At 42.7% G+C, this 18944-nt stretch overlaps 1 protein-coding gene across 1 annotated transcript in view; it reads left to right on the forward strand.

The window, feature by feature from the left end:
• Positions 1–8732: 8732 nt before the first annotated feature.
• The window catches only part of RIMS2 (regulating synaptic membrane exocytosis 2), a 609946-nt gene continuing 599734 nt past the window's right edge, over positions 8733–18944 (forward strand). The window contains exons 1-2 of the mRNA XM_059995029.1: positions 8733–9047; positions 10585–10663. The gene's annotated coding sequence lies outside the window, so the exon portion shown is untranslated. The remainder of the gene's footprint in view (positions 9048–10584; positions 10664–18944) is intronic.

Here is an 18944-nt window from a genome sequence, read left to right on the forward strand (position 1 = left end):
TCAGCCCACATTTATATAACTTTTTTTTTAACATCTTTTTTGGATTATAATTGCTTTACAATGATGTGTTAGTTTCTGCTTTATAACAAAGTGAATCAGTTATACATATACATATGTTCCCAAATCTCTTCCCTCTTGCGTCTCCCTCCCTCCCACCCTCCCTATCCCACCCCTCTAGGTGGTCACAAGGCACCGAGCTGATCTCCCTGTGCGATGTGGCTGCTTCCCACTAGCTATCTATTTTACATTTGGTAGTGTATATATGTCCATGCCTCTCTCTCGCTTTGTCACAGCTTACCCTTCCCCCTCCCCATATCCTCAAGTCCATTTTCTAGTAGGTCTGTGTCTTTATTCCCATCTTGCCCCTACGTTCTTCATGACCTTTTTTTTTTTCTTAGATTCCATATATATGTATTAGCATACAGTATTTGTCTTTCTCTTTCTGACTTACTTCACTCTGTATGACAGACTCTAGGTCCATCCACCTCACTACAAATAACTCAATTTTGTTTCTTTTTATGACTGAGTAATATTCCATTGTATATATGTGCCACATCTTCTTTATCCATTCATCTGTTGCTGGACACTTAGGTTACTTCCATGTCCTGGCTATTGCAAATAGAGCTGCAATGAACATTTTGGTACATGACTCTTTTTGAATTATGGTTTTCTCAGCATATATGCCCAGTAGTGGGATTGCTGGGTCATATGGTAGTTCAGTTTTTAGTTTTTTAAGGAACCTCCATACTGTTCTCCATAGTGGCTCTATCAATTTATATTTCCACGAACAGTGCAAGAGTGTTCCCTTTTCTCCACACCCTCTCCAGCATTTATTTTCTAGATTTTTTGATGATGGCCATTCTGACTGGTGTGAGATGATATCTCATTGTAGTTTTGATTTGCATTTCTCTAATGATTAATGATGTTGAGCATTCTTTCATGTGTTTGTTGGCAATCTGTATATCTTCTTTGGAGAAATGTCTATTTAGGTCTTCTGCCCATTTTTGGATTGGGTTGTTTGTTTTTTTGATATTTAGCTGCATGAGCTGCTTGTAAATTTTGGAGATTAATCCTTTGTCAGTTGCTTCATTTGCAAATATTTTCTCCCATTCTGAGGATTGTCTTCTGGTCTTGTTTATAGTTTCCTTTGCTGTGCAAAAGCTTTGAAGTCAAATTAGGTCCCATTTGTTTATTTTTGTTTTCATTTCCATTTCTCTAGGAGGTGGGTCAAAAAGGATCTTGCTGTGATTTATGTCATAAAGTGTTCTGCCTGTGTTTTCCTCTAAGAGTTTGATACTGTCTGGCCTTACATTTAGGTCTTTAATCCATTTTGACTTTATTTTTGTGTATGGTGTTAGGGAGTGTTCTAATCTCATACTTTTACATGTACCTGTCCAGTTTTCCCAGCACCACTTATTGAAGAGGCTGTCTTTTCTCCACTGTATATTCTTGCCCCCTTTATCAAAGATAAGGGGACCATATGTGCGTGGGTTTATCTCTGGGCTTTCTATCCTGTTCCATTGGTCTATCTTTCTGTGTTTGTGCCAGTCCCATACTGTCTTGATTACTGTAGCTTTGTAGTATAGTCTGAAGTCAGGAAGCCTGATTCCTCCAGCTCCATTTTTCGTTCTCAAGATTGCTTTGGCGATTTGGGGTCTTTTGTGTTTCCATACAAATTGTGAACTTTTTTGTTCTAGTTCTGTGAAAAATGCCAGTGGTAGCTTGATAGGGATTGCATTAAATCAGTAGATTGCTTTGGGTAGTAGAGTCATTTTCACAATGTTGATTCTTCCAATCCAAGAACATGGTATATCTCTCCATCTATTTGTATCACCTTTAATTTCTTTCATCAGTGTCTTATAATTTTCTGCATACAGGTCTTTCGTCTCCTTAGGTAGGTTTAATCCTAGATATTTTATTCTTTTTGTTGCAATGGTAAATGGGAGTGTTTTCTTAATTTCACTTTCAGATTTTTCATCATTAGTGTCTAGGAATGCCAGAGATTTCTGTGCATTAATTTTGTATCCTGTTGCTTTACCAAATTCATTGATTAGCTCTAGTAGTTTTCTGGTAGGATCTTTAGGATTCTCTATGTATAGTATCATGTCATCTGCAAACAGTGACAGCTTTACTTCTTTTCCGATTTGGATTCCTTTTATTTCTTTTTCTTCTCTGATTACTGTGGCTAAAACTTCCAAAACTATGTTGAATAGAGTGGTGAGAGTGGGCAGCCTTGTCTTTTTTCTGATCTTAGTGGAAATGCTTTCAGATTTTCACCATTGAGGACGATGTTGGCTGTTGGTTTGTCATATATGGCCTTTATTATGTTGAGGAAAGTTCCCTCTCTGCCTACTTTCTGCAGGGTTTTTATCATAAATGGGTGTTGAATTTAGTCGAAAGCTTTCTCCGTATCTATTGAGATGATCATATGGTTTTTCTCCTTCAGTTGTTAATATGGTGTATCACGTTGACTGATTTGCGTATATTGAAGGATCCTTGCATTCATGGAATAAACCCCACTTGAGCATGGTGTATGATCTTTTTAATGTGCTGTTGGATTCTGTTTGCTAGTATTTTGTTGAGGATTTTTGCATCTGTGTTCATCAGTGATATTGGCCTGTAGTTTTCTTTCTTTGTGACATCGTTGTCTGGTTTTCGTATCAGGGTGATGGTGGCCTTGTAGAATGAGTTTGGGAGTGTTCCTCCCTCTGCTATATTTTGGAAGAGTTTGAGAAGGATAAGTGTTAGCTCTTTTCTAAATGTTTGATACATTCACCTGTGAAGACATCTGGTCCTGGGCTTTTGTTCGTTGGAAGATTTTTTTTTTTTAATATTTATTTATTTATTATTTATTTTTGGTTGCATTGGGTCTTGTGCTGAGCGTGGGCTTTCTCTAGTTGTGGCGAGCAGGGGCTACTCTTTGTTGCGGTGTGTAGGCCTCTCATTGCGGTGGCTTCTCTTGCTGTGGAGCACGGGCTCTAGGAGCATGGGTTTCAGTTGTTGTGGCACACGGACTCAGTAGTTGTGGCTCGCGGGCTCTAGAGCGCAGGCTCAGAAGTTGTGGCACACGGGCTTAGTTGCTCCGCGGTATGTGGGATCTTCCCAGACCAGGGCTCGAACCCGTGTTCCCTGCATTGGCAGGTGGGTTCCCAACCACTGCGCCACCAGGGAAGCCCTGTTGGAAGATTCTTAATCACAGTTTCAATTTCATTCCTTGTGATTGGTCTCTTCATATTTTCTGTTTCTTCCTGATTCAGTCTTGGCAGGTTGTGCATTTCTAAGAATTTGTCCATTTCTTCCAGGTTGTCCATTTTATTGGCAGAGAGTTGCTTGTAGTAATCTCTCATGATCCTTTGTATCTCTTCAGTGTCAGTTGTTACTTCTCCTTTTTCATTTCTAAATCTATTGATTTGAGTCTTCTCCCTTTTTTTCTTGATGAGTCTGGCTAATGGTTTATCAATTTTATCTTCTCAAAGAACCAGCTTTTAGTTTTATTGATCTTTGCTATCATTTCCTGCATTTCTTTTTCATTTATTTCTGATCTGATCTTTATGATTTCTTTCCTTCTGCTAACTTTGGGGTTTTTTTGTTCTTTCTCTAATTGCTTTAGGTACAAGGTTAAGTTGTTTATTCGAGATGTTTCCTGTTTCTTAAGGTAGGATTGTATTGCTCTAAACTTCCCTCTTAGAACTGCTTTTTCTGCATCCCATAGGTTTTGGGTCGTCGTGTCTCCATTGTCATTTGTTTCTAGGTATTTTTTGATTTCCTCTCTTTGATTTCTTCAGTGATCACTTCATTATTAAGTAGTGTATTGTTTAGCCTCCATGTGTTTGTAGTTTTTACAGATGTTTTCCTGTAATTGATATGTAGTCTCATAGCATTGTGGTCAGAAAAGATACTTGATACAATTTCAATTTTCTTAAATATACCAAGGCTTGATTTGTGACCCAAGATATGATCTATCCTGGAGAATGTTCCATGAGCACTTGAGAAAAATGTGTATCCTGTTGTTTTTGGATGGAATGTCCTATAAATATCAATTAAGTCCATCTTGTTTAATGTATCATTTAAAACTTGTGTTTCCTCATTAATTTTCATTTTGGATGATCTGTCCATTGGTGAAAGTGGGGTGTTAAAGTTCCCTACTATGAAAGTGTTTCTCTCAATTTCTCCTTTTATGCCTGTTAGTATTTGCCTTATGTATTGAGGTGCTCCTATGTTGGGTGCATAAATATTTACAATTGTTATATCTTCTTCTTGGATCGATCCCTTGATCGTTATGTAGTGTCCTTCTTTGTCTCTTCTAATAGTCTTTATTTTAAAGTCTATTTTGTCTGATATGAGAATTGCTACTCTAGCTTTCTTTTGATTTCCATTTGCATGGAATATCTTTTTCCATCCCCTTACTTTCAGTCTGTATGTGTCTCTAGGTCTGAAGTGGGTCTCTTGTAGACAGCATATTTACGGGTCTTGTTTTTGTATCCATTCAGCCTGTCTGTGTCTTTTGGTTGGGAGCGTTTAGTCCATTTACATTTAAGGTAATTATCGATATGTATGTTCCTATTCCCATTTTCTTAATTGTTTTGGATTTGTTATTGTAGGTCTTTTCCTTCTCTGTGTTTCTTGCCTAGAGAAGTTCCTTTAGCATTTGTTGTAAAGCTGGTTTGGTGGTGCTGAACTCTCTGTTTTGCTTGTCTGTAAAGGTTTTAATTTCTCCATCAAATCTGCATGAGATCCTTGCTGGGTAGAGTAATCTTGGTTGTAGGTTTCTCTCCTTCATCCCTTTAAATGTGTCCTGCCAGTCCCTTCTGGCTTGCAGAGTTTCTGCTGACAGATCAGCTCTTAACCTTATGGGGATTCCCTTGTGTGTTATTTGTTGTTTTTCCCTTGCTGCTTTTAATATGTTTTCTTTGTATTTAATTTTTGACAGTTTGATTAATATGTGTCTTGGTGTATTTCTCCTTGAATTTATCCTGTATGGGACTCTCTGTGCTTCCTGGACTTGACTAATTATTTCCTTTCCCATATTAGGGAAGTTTTCAACTATAATCTCTTCCAATATTTTCTCAGTCCCTTTCTTTTTCTCTTCGTCTTCCGGAACCCCTATAATTCGAATGTTGGTGCGTTTATTGTTGTCCCAGAGGTCTCTGAGACTGTCCTCAGTTCTTTTCATTCTTTTTTCTTTATTCTGCTCTGCAGTAGTTATTTCCAGTATTTTATCTTCCAGGTCACTTATCTGTTCTTCTGCCTCAGTTATTCTGCTATTGATCCCATCTAGAGTATTTTTAATTTCATTTATTGTGTTGTTCATCGTTGTTTGTTTCATCTTTAGTTCTTCTAGGTCCTTGTTAAATGTTTCTTGCATTTTGTCTATTCTATTTCCAAGATTTTGGATCATCTTTACTATCATTATTCTGAATTCTTTTTCAGGTAGACTGCCTATTTCCTCTTCATTTCTTAGGTCTGGTGGGTTTTTACCTTGCTTCTTCATCTGCTGTGTGTTTTTCTGTCTTCTCATTTTGCTTAACTTACTGTGTTTGGGGTCTCCTTTTCTAGGGCTGCAGGTTCGTAGTTCCTGTTGTTTTTGGTGTCTGTCCCCAGTCACTAAGGTTGGTTCAGTGGGTTGTGTAGGCTTCCTGGTGGAGGAGACTAGTGCCTGTGTTCTGGTGGATGAGGCTGGATCTTGTCTTTCTGGTGGGCAGGTCCACCTCTGGTGGTGTGTTTTGGGGTGTCTGTGCCCTTATTATGATTTTAGGCAGCCTCTCTGCTAATGACTTGGGTTGTGTTCCTGTCTTGCTGGTTGTTTGGCATAGGGTGTCCAGCACTGTAGCTTGTTGGTCGTTGAGTGAAGCTGGGTCTTGGCTTTGAGATGGAGATCTGTGGGAGATTTTTGCCGTTTGATATTACGTGGAGCTTTGAGGCCTCTTGTGGACCAGTGTCCTGAAGTTGGCTCTCCCATCTCAGAGGCACAGCACTGACTCCTGGCTGCAGCACCAAGAGCCTTTCATTCACATGGCTTTTGTGCCGCCCTAGTCTAGAAGCTTATATATAACTTTTATAAACAATAATTTATAACATATGGTCAAGTCAAGATAATAAAACATCCTTTTTCTCAGCATTGTGACTTTGATCCATTTCTGCTAAATAATTTCACTTTAATCTCACTGAATTGTAAATAGTTCTGTGTACAAAGGTTCGTTTTTTTTTTAGTCATCAGTTTAATAAATTGTATTATAAATACATATAAGTCTAATTTTTAGGAAATTATAAGTTAAAAAGAAATTAAAAATCCAAAGCAAAAATATGTTGTTTAAGAATTCATATATTTAGGGACATCCCTGGCTGTCCAGTGGTTAAGACTCTTTGCTCCCAATGCAGGGGGCAAGGGTTCAATCCCTGGTTGGGGAGCTAATATCCTGCATGCTGCATAGCACAGCCCCAAAAAAACAACATGTATTTGTAGTAAAAATATTATAATATGCACAATGATGATAAGAGCAAAATCTGGAGAGTGGGAGAAGGGTACAGTCAGAGTGGGATACACAGGAGATTTCAACTCTTTTAATAAGGTTTGTTTTTATATATATAAATTTATTTTATTTTTGGTTGTTTTGGGTCTTCATGGCTGCACGCAGGCCTTCTCTAGTTGGCGTTGAGCAGGGGCTACTCTTCGTTGCGGTGCACTGGTTTCTCCCTGGGGTGGCTTCTCTTGTTGCAGAGCACAGGCTCTAGGTGCGCGGGCTTCAGTGGTTGTGGCACGTGGGCTCAGTAGTTGTGTCACGCGGGCTCTAGAGCACAGGCTCAGTAGTTGTGGCGCACAGGCTTAGTTGCTCCGCGACATGTGGGATCTTCCCTGGACCAGGGCTCGAACCCGTGTCCCCTACATTGACAGGTGGATTCTTAACCACTGCACCACAAGGGAAGTCCCGATAAGGTTTCTTTTTTAAGCTGTGTGTTCATTCTGTTGTTTTTTATGCTTTCTTGGATGTCTTAAATATTTCATCATGTTTTTCTCAAGGCTGATAATATCACCCATTTCCCTTTTAATCCTTAGGAGCTATTGTAGGCCTCGAATTACTTGATTGACAAGGTGAACAAAGTTCTCTGGGGCATCTGTACTGCTCTTAGTTTGGGTGTGGTTTCAAAGAAATAATGCAAATACTGGTCTGTAAATCTGAGCTTCTGTATCAGTTTGATTCCATCAAGAAGCAGATGCCTATGGAAGATACGTCGCGAGAGATTCATTGGAGGGAAGTGTCTTTGAAGCATAAAGAGGAGGTGCGGGAGGAGGCAGGCGGAGCCTTCCATCTGTACTGTAGGCTTGACTCCTGGGACAGGAGAGCAGGAAGGAAGGAGCACCGGCTAGGAAGAGCCTCAGACTGCAGTGCAGTTCTGAAAAGGGTTGGCCCAGGCTGTTGGGGTGTCCTCGAGCGCACGCTGCTTGTCAGAAGAGTCCCATGTTGTGCAAGAGCGGGCCAGCACTGGTACCCTCTCTGCGCTCAGTCAGTGGCAGGGAGCAGCCCTGGGGAAGCCTGGCCTTGCAGCGAATGCGGCGGTGAATCCAGAGCGGTGGTGGCCAGGACCCCTCAGCGGGGACTCAGTCAGCTATGCTTCCTGCAGCCAATTCTCTTGAAGGAATTCTGAATGGAGCATTCCTATAGCTGCACCCCTTGCACCCCACAGACCCACTTCTTGCAGGATTGGGGAGCAACTCCGTGATTTCTATGTACTTTGCTTAAGGAGGAGTTGAGTTGGATCATCAGTATCCCCTGTCACTGAAGGGCCACATCTAGTATTCATCCTGTCTTCCATCATCCATTTTAAATGTTCCTCATCCACAGCTGTCACCTTAGCAGGTTTTGGTGGCTTACCTAATGGTGTGACCTAAACCTTCATTCCTGAGGGGTTCCAACCTTTGCTAATCACACCCTTATCAGGCTGGGGTTGTTACACATATCCATTTACAACTGCAGTGGAGCGAGGGAATACCAGTAGGCACCAAATGGGTCACCTGTGTTCTGCACATAGTTCTCCCATCCCCCCGACTCCCGCTGAGCAACATCAGTGACCCCTGCCAGAAGGGTGACTGCTCTTCTAGCTTGCTGGTCCCTGGACATAGGAAGTCCAAAGTACCTTGGTGACAGTAATGGCATGTAGTTCAGTAGGACTTTTGCTGTGTACCCTAGTAAGAGTGTACCCCCTTTGGTGACCAATTCTTGCAACCCTGAAGAGCCCAGAGTTTTAGGAATGGTAAGCAGAGTCCTCCAGTGGGTCACTGGAAGTGATGGTAATTGGAGCCATCACTTGTATCCGAGAGATTTGATGCATATACTGCATCCTGAAGCGTGGTACCCCATCCTTTCAGCATGTTGCCTCTGAGCTGGTGCTTACGTTGTGTCTTCAGTAGGCCACTCCAGTGATCTGTGAGACTGCAGATTGTGTTTATGTGATATGATCAGTGGGTTCTGTGGTTGGGCCCACTCTCACTCCTTTGCTGAAATAGATCCCCTGGATAAAAACTGTTTTGGGGTGGGATTCATGCCTGTGAATTAGGCATTCTATTAACACCCAAATAGTGGTGCTGGCTGAGACTTTGTAACTCTGGTATCTGGCGATATCAGAATAGGTATCCCTGTGAAGTTGAATTGCTGGCCTTTCTAGAATCAAAAGGATCCAGTGTAGTCTAGATGACACTAAGTGGTCTGTTGTTCTCCTAAAGGTGAAGCACCATATCGGCATAGCATTAGTCTCTGTTGCCGACAGATCGGACAGTCAGAAACACAATAGCTAGATCGGCTTTGGTAAGTGGGAGTTCATCTGTTGGGCTCAATCATAGCCTCTCTCTTTGCCTCAAGCAATTCTATCCATGTGCCCATTTTGCCTCTTCTAGGGTGGCCAGTGTCAAATGATGGGATCATTTTATCTACTTGGTTGTTGATGAAAGTGCCTCTTCTATGGTGGATGCCCATACCCTCCCCAGAGGGCCAGCCATTGACCACTGCCCAGGAATCTCACCTAAGGCCACTTCTACATAAAACTATGAGCAGGTACCTTGCTCCCAGATTTTCTTTCACTACTGTCTTTCAAGGCCCACCCCTTTATATGTCTCTAATGCAGCCATGGTCCGTTTGTGTCTCATACCCACAGCTTGAGCCAAGCCAACCCACTGGTATTGGGCATCATCCTCCTTCAGCTGGTTGTACCCCACCTCCCCATATGGCCATAGGTACAAATGGGGAAAACAGCATTAATGCAGCTGTGATTGACATGTAGGTCTGAGCTACCTGCTCATTCGTCTTACTTGTACCCTCTGGTCTTGCTTGGGCTCAATCACATATGTACCACTTTTGTCTTCTGAGGGGCTGCTGCTGAGTTCATATAACTTTATATATCTTGGTGGGTCTGACTAAACTCATAACAGGCAGTTCTGGACACACAGTTACTTGGTGTTCATGGTCAAGCATGCTGTGTCTACCAGAGCTCAGCAATATTTTAGGAGCTATTTCTCAAATGGCTTAATTCGCTGCAGATGACACGGCTTTGCTCTGGAATCCTAGAGTCTTGTGTTGTGATTCTGCTGCTGGGGCTTGTCATAAACTCCACACTGCATCTCTCCCACCAGTGATGCTTCCTATACCGGAAGGTCTGCTGGATCTTATGGCCCAAGTTTCAGGGTTGCTTGCACCACAGCCTCCTGCAGCACTGTTTCCTGCCCTGGGCCCCATGCAAAGCTGGTAGGCTTCCATGTTACCCAACATATGAGCCAGAGCATAAATACTCCTAGATGTGGAGTATGTTACCTGCACAACTCAAAGGGGCCTGCCAGGCACAGTGCTTCCTTCCAATGCAATATTTTGGAAGCGATACCATGGCATGCCCCTGACCGCTAGACCTCTAAAAAGTCACTGAAGTGGCAGATCGCTGAACTTGCATAGGATTAATTTTTCACCCTCTTGACTGCATATGTCTTACCGAGGCTTCAAGGGTACTAGTCACTTCTGGCTTGTCCTGTCCAATCAGCAGAATGTCATCAATGTAATGGATACATGTAATGTTCTGTGGGATGTCCAGTCAGTCCAGATCTCTCTGGACTATGAGAGAGTGCAGGAGAGTTAACAGCCCAAGGGCAGAATTAAATGAATAGTATTCATTCCATGTGAATGTGAACTGTTGCTGGTCCTCTTTTTAAACTGAAATAGAAAATGCATTTGCCAGATCAATAACCGCATACCATGTACCTGAGGCCTAGCAACACGTTTGCTCTAGCAACGGTACTATGTCCATCACAGCAGTTGTGAGTGGGCCTGCTTGCATTGACATTACAGTCATTCTCCAGAATCCACCTGATTTGTGCAGGGGTCAGACTGACAAATTAAACAGAGATATGAAAGAAACCACACCTGCTCCTCTTCCTGCCCCCCCGCCCCCATATTTTAAGTCCTTAATGATGGCACTAATCTTCCCTATCCTCCCCACCCCCAGTGCAGTATTGTTTTTTATTTGCTAGATTTACCTTGGTTGGGAGGATGGGGTGAAATTTAAGAAGTTTTTTTACTTGTTTTTCCTTACCCTCTTACCTTACAGGGCAAGGATTCAATGTGGTGTTTACTCCAACTACATCATTCCCATTTATGCATTTGGGAACTGAGGAAACGACAACTGGGTGAGTCCTTGGACTTATAACTTACCCAGTCTATAAGTTAGACTTTAGATAGATCTTCATTTATTAAATGGCCCTCATGAGCTTCCATTCTAACAGGATCATGATGACTCTTTAGGTCTTTGGGAATCAAACTCTGGGTCCAAAAGTCCTTGCAATATCTAGCTATTCCCCCTTTCTCACAGTTCCCTGAGTAAACGGTCATAGGTCCTTTTGAGAAACCACTGTTGCGTATACTTGCTGTGGTTTTGCAAGGTCCTTCCTCCTAGGGACCCAGCCACCTCTCTAGTCAGTGGTTCCAGATATGAAAGCCGGCTCAGGTCTGGTAACTGAGCAAGAGCTTGCGCTTGTTACTGTGACTACACTTGGCCCCCCTACTCCTACAGTCTTGCCTTTTTCTGGTTGTAGGCATCAAGGAGTACCCTCATTGGATGCCCATCTGTTTTGCCTAAAGGACACCATGCTTTGTTTTCACAGTTCCCTGCAGATTAAGACTATTTGGCTGTCCCTCAGCCTTGCTGATCATTACAGCTTCCTGGCTTCTAATGGTGAAGCACCACCCCCTGACCTCTATTACTGGTACATATTTGGGGGCAAAGGTATGGTCACCGTAGATTTTAATGAGCCCAGCTCTGGCCTGCAGAGGAGAGCCAGCAACGAACATTTTGGTGATGCTGGTGCTCCTCTCACCAGCACATTCCTGTTGACCTTGGTGAATGTTGTGTCTTCTAGGCTTTCCCATGGAACATAATCGGTTTTAGCCTAACATAATAATATATGCATCCAGCATGCCAACTTCCTTCAGCTCTTCATTTCTTTGTTTATAGGCTACCAAAGCAACACAGGTGTTTCCACTTTGCTCAACATTGGCTATCACTTTCTCTAGGCTTCTAAGAGCCACACTTGTTTGCCCCGTCTCCTGAGTCCTTGCCAGGGTGGTAAATCCCATGAATTAAGAAAGTGCCCCCAGTTCAATGCATTCTTCCTTTTTCAGTGTTATGTTCCTGCCCCCTTGATCAAGCCCCCTTAGAATCCAATCCCAGCAGCACTCCCCTGGCTCCTGCCAGTGTACACATGGCTCCTTTGATGTGTAAACTCTTTCCTCTCTTGTCAAGGCCAACGTATCCCCAGACAAGAAATGCTGGAATTTAACTTTAGTTATTGGGCTGGCAGCATGCAGTGTAGATGGGGAGAGCTCCATACCTGCTGCGTTGCAAGGGAGAAGCCTCTGCAGTATCTTCCCATATGGGGAAGTGCTAGCCCTTGGGTGGACCACCTCTCCAAGTTCTAGGGATTCAGGGAGGTTTGCAGTGCCCCAATCCTTGGGACATCCTTAGAGATCTCCCACCCCATATTTCAAATTCCTGTTTTCTCTACCAGAGCCCTGTCCTCAGCATAACAGACCTACACTGGCTGAGCATTTAAATGTCTCAGGAGCTCTACAACTCTCATTAGCAAATCCTTTGTCTGCTTCTCAGCTTTGTCTGCACTCTTACTGCAGCAGCTGAGGGCCTCTTTGGAAGCTAGCAAAGCCTCTAGTCTCTGGCTCTCACACTTACATTTAATTGTTAATGGCCCTCTTTGTTGCTCTGCAGGGCACCAATGCAATTTAATTACCAGTGACTCTGCAATCCTTACAGGCTTTTTGCCCCTCCTATCTTTCAGATGCTTGAATCATCACACCTGCAATGGTAGTTTCCTTCATCAGGATATTTTTCTAGGTCATCACCACTGAAATCTTCAGCAGTTGGGCCAGAGGATAGTTCTTATCAGCCAGGCAGTGAGTGAGCCTATTTCCAAACTCCATCTTACTGTCTATGTGTTTTCTTTAATCACTCTCCGTATCACCTGGGTCTGTTCAGGTTGTCTGAGAAACAGACACCAATCAGGGTTAGACAAGCAGGAGATTTATCGGAGGGAACTGTGTGTGAAGGATAAAGGGGAGGGAACAGGAGTAGGCGGCAAGAGCCTTCCACCTGTGTTGAAGGCTTGACACCTGTGACAGGAGGTGGAAAGAAGGTCTGAGTAGGAAGCGCCTCAGACTGCAATGCAGCTCTAGGAGGCCTTTAGCCAAGCCAGTGGGGAGTCCTTGAGACAGAGTTGCCTGTCAGAGAAGCCCTGAGCCCCTTGATGACAGGCCAGCACTAAGACCCCTGCTGTGCTAAGTCACTGGCTGGGAACAGCCCAGGAAAGTGTAGCTCGACAGGAGCCTGGTGGTGGATCCAGAGGCTTTGCAGCTGGGGTTCTTAGGAAACGACGCTCCCCACTGCCAGTTCTCTTGAAGGAGATCTGAGTGGCACATTTCCTGTGGCTGCTACAGCCACCCACTTTCATTCCCATTGTCATTATGATTTCATACCGATTCGTATTTCTGTATAGGAGATCTCAGGTCACTGTTTAGTGCACAGTAATTTTTTTACTTATCCTGAAATTAATGTAAGTGAAAGTGCAGTTCATTTGTAAGGTGCTATTTAAATATTTGTCTTAAGTGATATTCACTTAAGTGATATTAATTTAATATTGGTTTTAAGTGAAAGTAACTGTTACATGATTGGGAGTGACCATGGGAGAGAAAGCAGCCAAGCTCAACACTTAGCACTTGGCATATAGTGGGTGCTCAGTGAGTGTTTGTTGACATAAAATAAAACCCAGACTTGGGTCCCTGGCAGAATATTTGCTTATGATTTTAGTTATGTATTTTCATGACTTAGCTCTTTTTCCTTAATGCCTTTGTCCTCCATAAGCCAAGGAATGCAGAATGTCCCTATGTAAGGAGAATGCTGCCTTAAAATATATTTTGTCCTGAAATAGTAAAAAAAAAAAAAAATTGTCCACATGCATGAATAAAAAAATGTGGCTCAATTTTTTGATGGTTCTAATAATAAAAATTAGATTTGATACAACAAAAAGTTGATTAAATTAATTGAACTATGCATTATAGCTGGTTACATTCTTTTTTTTAATCAATGTAAGTTGTGTTTTAACATTTTATTTATTTCTTTATTTTATTTTTTGGCTACACCGTGTGTTAGTTGCGGCACACAGGATCTTTCGTTGCGGTACGTGGGCTTCTCTCTAGTGTGGCGCACAAGCTCAGTAGTTGTGGTGCGCGGGCTTAGTTGCCACGTGGCATGTGGGATCTTAGTTCCCCAACCAGGGATCGAACCCGTGTCCCCTGCATTGGAAGGTGGATTCTTTACCACTGGACCACCAGGGAAGTCCCTGGTTAAACTCATTTTGATGAAAATATTCAAGGTATTTTTTGTCACCCATACCACACCTCAATTTGAATAAATTAATTGAAATAATTGATTAAAATTATTGAAAATATATCCATATACCAAAATTCAATCACATATTTAAAGTTAGGCCAAATAGATGTTTACAGGATACCTTTCTGATGTTATTGTTCTGTTGAAGAGTAATCACAGTAACTGAAACAGGACCCAGCCGTTACTCTTAAGGGACAGGGGATGAGAGTGCATATATCCGGTCATGTAGTTAAAAAACAAAGCCCCAGTTTTCCCTTTTGCTTGATTTCTTTTTAACTGTGCTATATTTTTTCTTAAATTTTACAAAACATAAAGGAGGACCACAGATTTTTTTGCTTATTGAAGGTGATGGGCAAGGGTATTCAGTGATGGAAACCCTAGTACTAGTACAGTGTTCTGGCCTATCCACAAGCCATTTGATCACTTTTGAAAATTTCCATGTTTGCCATCTTTCTTTCTCATGTTTACTTGAGGGCAGTGTAGAGGGAAATGATGGAGGGTGAATGGTCACAGAGCTTACTCTCAAGTATGATGATGGAGTTCTCAACTTGAAGTCAAAGAGAGAGGTCGATAAAATGAATGGACAGAAGCATTTTCTAAAAAACAGTGTAAAGTAATTATATATAGTATATATATATTATACTTGGCACATATATTGCAAATGTCTAGGGAGGGGGAAAACTTTATTCCTTTATTCCTCTGGCACTGAAGCTTAAAGTTCAATTTAAAAAACTTTTTTCCTCAAAAATGTTAAAGAAGAGTCTGGATTCACAGCTCCCAGACACCTGGGAGCAAGGCGTTTTACCTTTGGACCTGTGGTTCTCAACTGGGGGCAGTTGTGTTGCCCTGGGGACATCTGACAATGTCTAGAGACATTTTTTATTGTTACAACCAACTGGGTAGGGGTAGAAGTTTGTTGTAATAGGGGCGGGGCAGGTGCCACCGATAGCGGTCCTGCTCAGCCATTGGTTGGCACCGCGGTGGGCCTCTCCCCCTCCCCTTCCTCTGTATAAAAGGAGCCCGAATTCGGACTGAGGCAAGACGGTGTTTTGAAGTCTGCCATTTTCTCCGTCTGCTGGCTTTCCGATTCAAGGCGTTATTCCTTGCCCCCAACAACTCGTCTCCCGATTTATTGGCCTGTAATGTGGTGAGCAGAGCGAGCTTGGGCTGGGTAATACTGTCACTGGCATCTGGTAAGTAGAAGCCAGAGATGGATGCTGCTAACATCCTGCAAGGCACAAGACAGAACCCTCACAAGGAAGAATTATCTGGTCCAAAATGTCAATAGTGCCATCGTCAAGAGAGCCTGTTAGCCAAGCTGCTACCAAAATGCCACCAGGGATCCTTCTTTTTTAAATTAAAATGCAAAACTGCAAATTTTTAACAGTTTATATTTCATTAAGAAAAAAAAAAAAAGATTCCAGGCAACAAAGCTGATGATCATCGAGCAATATCTTATCCTTGCAGGTCATAAGAATGAGCCTAACAGGAAAGCGCATCCTTCCCTTACAGCTTCCCCTGAGTAATCAGTTTCAGTCACTGAGGCCAACCTTCAAGTGATTGACAAAGCTGAGTAGAATGGAAGTTTACTCTTTTTTTTCTCTCTCTCTTTCACCACTTGACTCTGATCTTTCTCTCTTGCTGTTTTTCCTGCTGGTGTTTTGGCTCATCTAAAATTTGGTTACACCTGAGCCCAGTGAAGGTCAGTGTGTATACCACCTAAAAAATGCAACACCCACAGTGTGCTGTTTGCTTGGCATCTTGTCGGGGCACTGGCTACTATTGACTTGAAGGGAAGTACCACCTGCTGAGTCACTGGATTGACCTCCTGCTACCACCTGTGGTTTCCATAGTGACCGTCTCAGTGAATTGCTCTCAACGGAACCTGACTGGTTAAAGACGAGCAATTTCCTGTAATTTGAGCCTTTTACTAATCTTGAAATGGAAACATGCTTTCACCATTCTGAAGAGTAGATTTTCCAGTCAAAATCTTTTGGAATAAAATGCACAGAGATGTTTGAAGAAGTGAGGTTATTAGGGTAGAACGCTGAGGGAGAAAATAAGAACGGTGGTGATATGAAAGTGTTGCTTAAGGAGATAGAGAAATGTTAGTAAATACAAAGGGTTTCCAGTAGCTCCTCAGGAAAGAAAAGTTGCCCCAAATACCTTGTTATTAAGTCTTGCCACTTAGTCACTGCCAGAACACTTACCTGATAGAACCAGAGGAAGCAGATTGTTATTCAACCTATTTTTTAAAATAATCTCCACTCCTCTTATTTTCAGAAAAAAGAAAGGGAAAAGAACAATCGATTCCCCTCACCTGCCACCCACTTGGCGATGTGAACATAAAACAGTCTTTTTGTCTTTTTCTTCTTTCCTTCCTTCTTCCTCCGTTCTCTTTTGCACCTCCTCCCCTTCCTCCTCCTCGTTCTTCATTTGCTTCTATGTTTTACAGTTACAGAGCAGATTAGGGAGAATTTTTCATTCTCCCTGGTATGTAGATGGTGTGACATCTACATCCCAGGGAGACTTAAGGACTAGTTATAGGTAAGGAGGGATAATGAAGAAATCAGGCATCTTAAGTCCTTAGAGAACATTCGTGGTCAGTTTGGATGTTTGAACAATGAATCCAAAATTGGTTGCTGCCCAGGGAACATTGATTATTTATACAGGGCCTTAAAGCCCCATATTAGAAGGTACTAAATAAATATTTAATTATTTGGTGAAAGAAATTTTAAAACATATAATCAGTGTTCTTCAGTTTTTTGGTATTATAACGTTCATAATAGTGCTAATGGTATATACAATTTAAAATAAGCATTACGTTTACTTTGATCCTGTTCCTTAAAGCTGTTGAACAGCTAGGGTTAAATCAGGGCCAAGAACTCGTTTATTGAACGAATGAATGAATGAGCATTCTCTCATTTAGTCAACATTTATTGAGTCCCGACAATGGGAGTGTGTGTTTTTAAGTTAGCCTCATGCTTGGGTCTCTTCATAAGCATTGAAGCTAATGTCCCCAAATGAACTCATTATTTTGCTCCAACTCCCAAGTTTTATCTCCTTTTTAGTTCCCTATTTCTTAATGGCACATCACCCACAGGGATACCCAGACAGAAAGCTAGGTGGAAGGAAGCAGATTTTATTAATAATAATCGTAATAGTAACAATAGCTGCTAATGTTTATGGAATTCTCACAACACTGCAAATGCTTTGCATGTACTTAATTTAAATTCATTTACTTTCCATTCTCCTAAGAACCCCCAAAAGAAGGCCCTTTGTAATCCATATTTAGTCTCTGTACTCTGTGCTCAATGTATGAAAGATTCTGAAAGGAGCACCATCTTTTTTTTTGGCTGCGTTGGGTCTTCGTTGCTGCACGTGGGCTTTCTCTAGTTGTGGCGAGCGAGGGCTACTCTTCAGTTGCGGTGTGTGGGCTTCTCGTTGCAGGGGCTTCTCTTGTTGTGGGAGCATGGGCTCTAGGCGTGGGCTTCAGTAGTTGTGGTGTGTGGGCTCAGTAGTTATGGCTCGTGGGCTCTAGAGCACAGGCTCAGTAGTTGTGGCGCATGGGCTTAGTTGCTCCGCGGCATGTGGGATCTTCCCGGACCAGGGATCGAACCCATGTCCTGCACTGGCAGGCGGATTCTTATCCACTGTGCCACCAGGAAAGCCCAGAAGCACAGTCTTAAAGGAGATGGACTTGTGAAAACAAGACATTGCAGTACATTTTGATGCCTTAGAGGTTACTACAGCTTCTCCCAAGAGAAAGGGGCTAGCTTCCTGCTGGGGAGGAAAAGAAGCCTCCAGAGGTGAATGATGACCACCCGAAGCCGCTGGTTCTGGCATGTTGCCTGGGTGAGTAGAAACACAGCAGGACTGTTTTCAAAATAAATCTGTGATCCCTCATTCAGATGTGTCACTATGAATGACAGAAACTGTTACAGCAATGCTTATCAGAAACCTATTACCTAGGTCAAATAATATATAAGGTTTAGGCTAATATTCTCTAGGGAGATAAGAGAGTTGAGGATAGGCATTTCACTAGGCACTAAAGATTAAGGGATCAGAAAGCACAAAAATTATATTGAGGGATCTTAGGGCAAGTGGTAGGTAAATATAAAGGTGGGTGTGAGCAGCAGAGGCGCCGAGCCAGAGTAGGGTGCGCTGCAGGTCCCGGTGGGTGACCCATGGCAAGCTCAGCCACCGGCCGGTGCACACACACGTGCCCATGTGTGCGAAGGAGCAGGGAGAAGGCTGGCCGCAGTGAAAAGGGAAGACGTCTTCCGATCTTTATGCCCATAACTCATCCAAACAAAGGAGGGAGGCAGGTTAACTTTTAGGGCCAGCTTCAAAAATAGGCCTGAATGATTTTGTGGTTCCCTCTGTCCTGCTCCCACTAAATAAACCATCTCGTTATTACAACTAAACACAAAGATTGAAAATACAGGGATTGGTTAATACATTGATCTTTTTTTGTTCTGTTGTGTATAGATTGAGGGTCATTTTGTTACAAGGAACAGTATTTTCCCCAAGGCAATTCAAGAAATTTGTGGGGAGGAATCTCACAGAAACCCAAGGACAGGACCCCCAGTACAGCTGAGCCAGATGGCCAGGACTCTGGAGCTGGGTGTTGGAGAGCCACAAGGAAACGAGACTCCTGCATCTGCTCTGCCTGTTCTCTACCAACTGGCGGCTTCTCCTTGCTTGTAATTGCTGCTTTTTTTGTAACTTCAACTCTTCAAGTCCACAGACGGCTGCCCCAGCCTGATTCAGCATGGCTTTCTTGACCCGTCAATTGGCTCCTTACCTCTATGTCTTTCAACTTCAATTCCTGAGAGAGGGAAATCCCTTAGTTGGGAATCACTTACTCGGGGGCAGAGTCCTTTGTGGCAGAGTCACGTCAGAGGCCCTGGCCAGCAGATCTGCCCTTGACCACTCGCATAGCATGAGCTAGAGGTGGGACGTCTTCAGAATGAGCTCTGGGGATGCAAGTCCCCCAAATGCTTAGTATG

The sequence above is a fragment of the Delphinus delphis genome, chromosome 17 (genome assembly GCF_949987515.2).
Source record: "Delphinus delphis chromosome 17, mDelDel1.2, whole genome shotgun sequence".
In the NCBI taxonomy this organism is placed as follows: domain Eukaryota; kingdom Metazoa; phylum Chordata; class Mammalia; order Artiodactyla; family Delphinidae; genus Delphinus; species Delphinus delphis.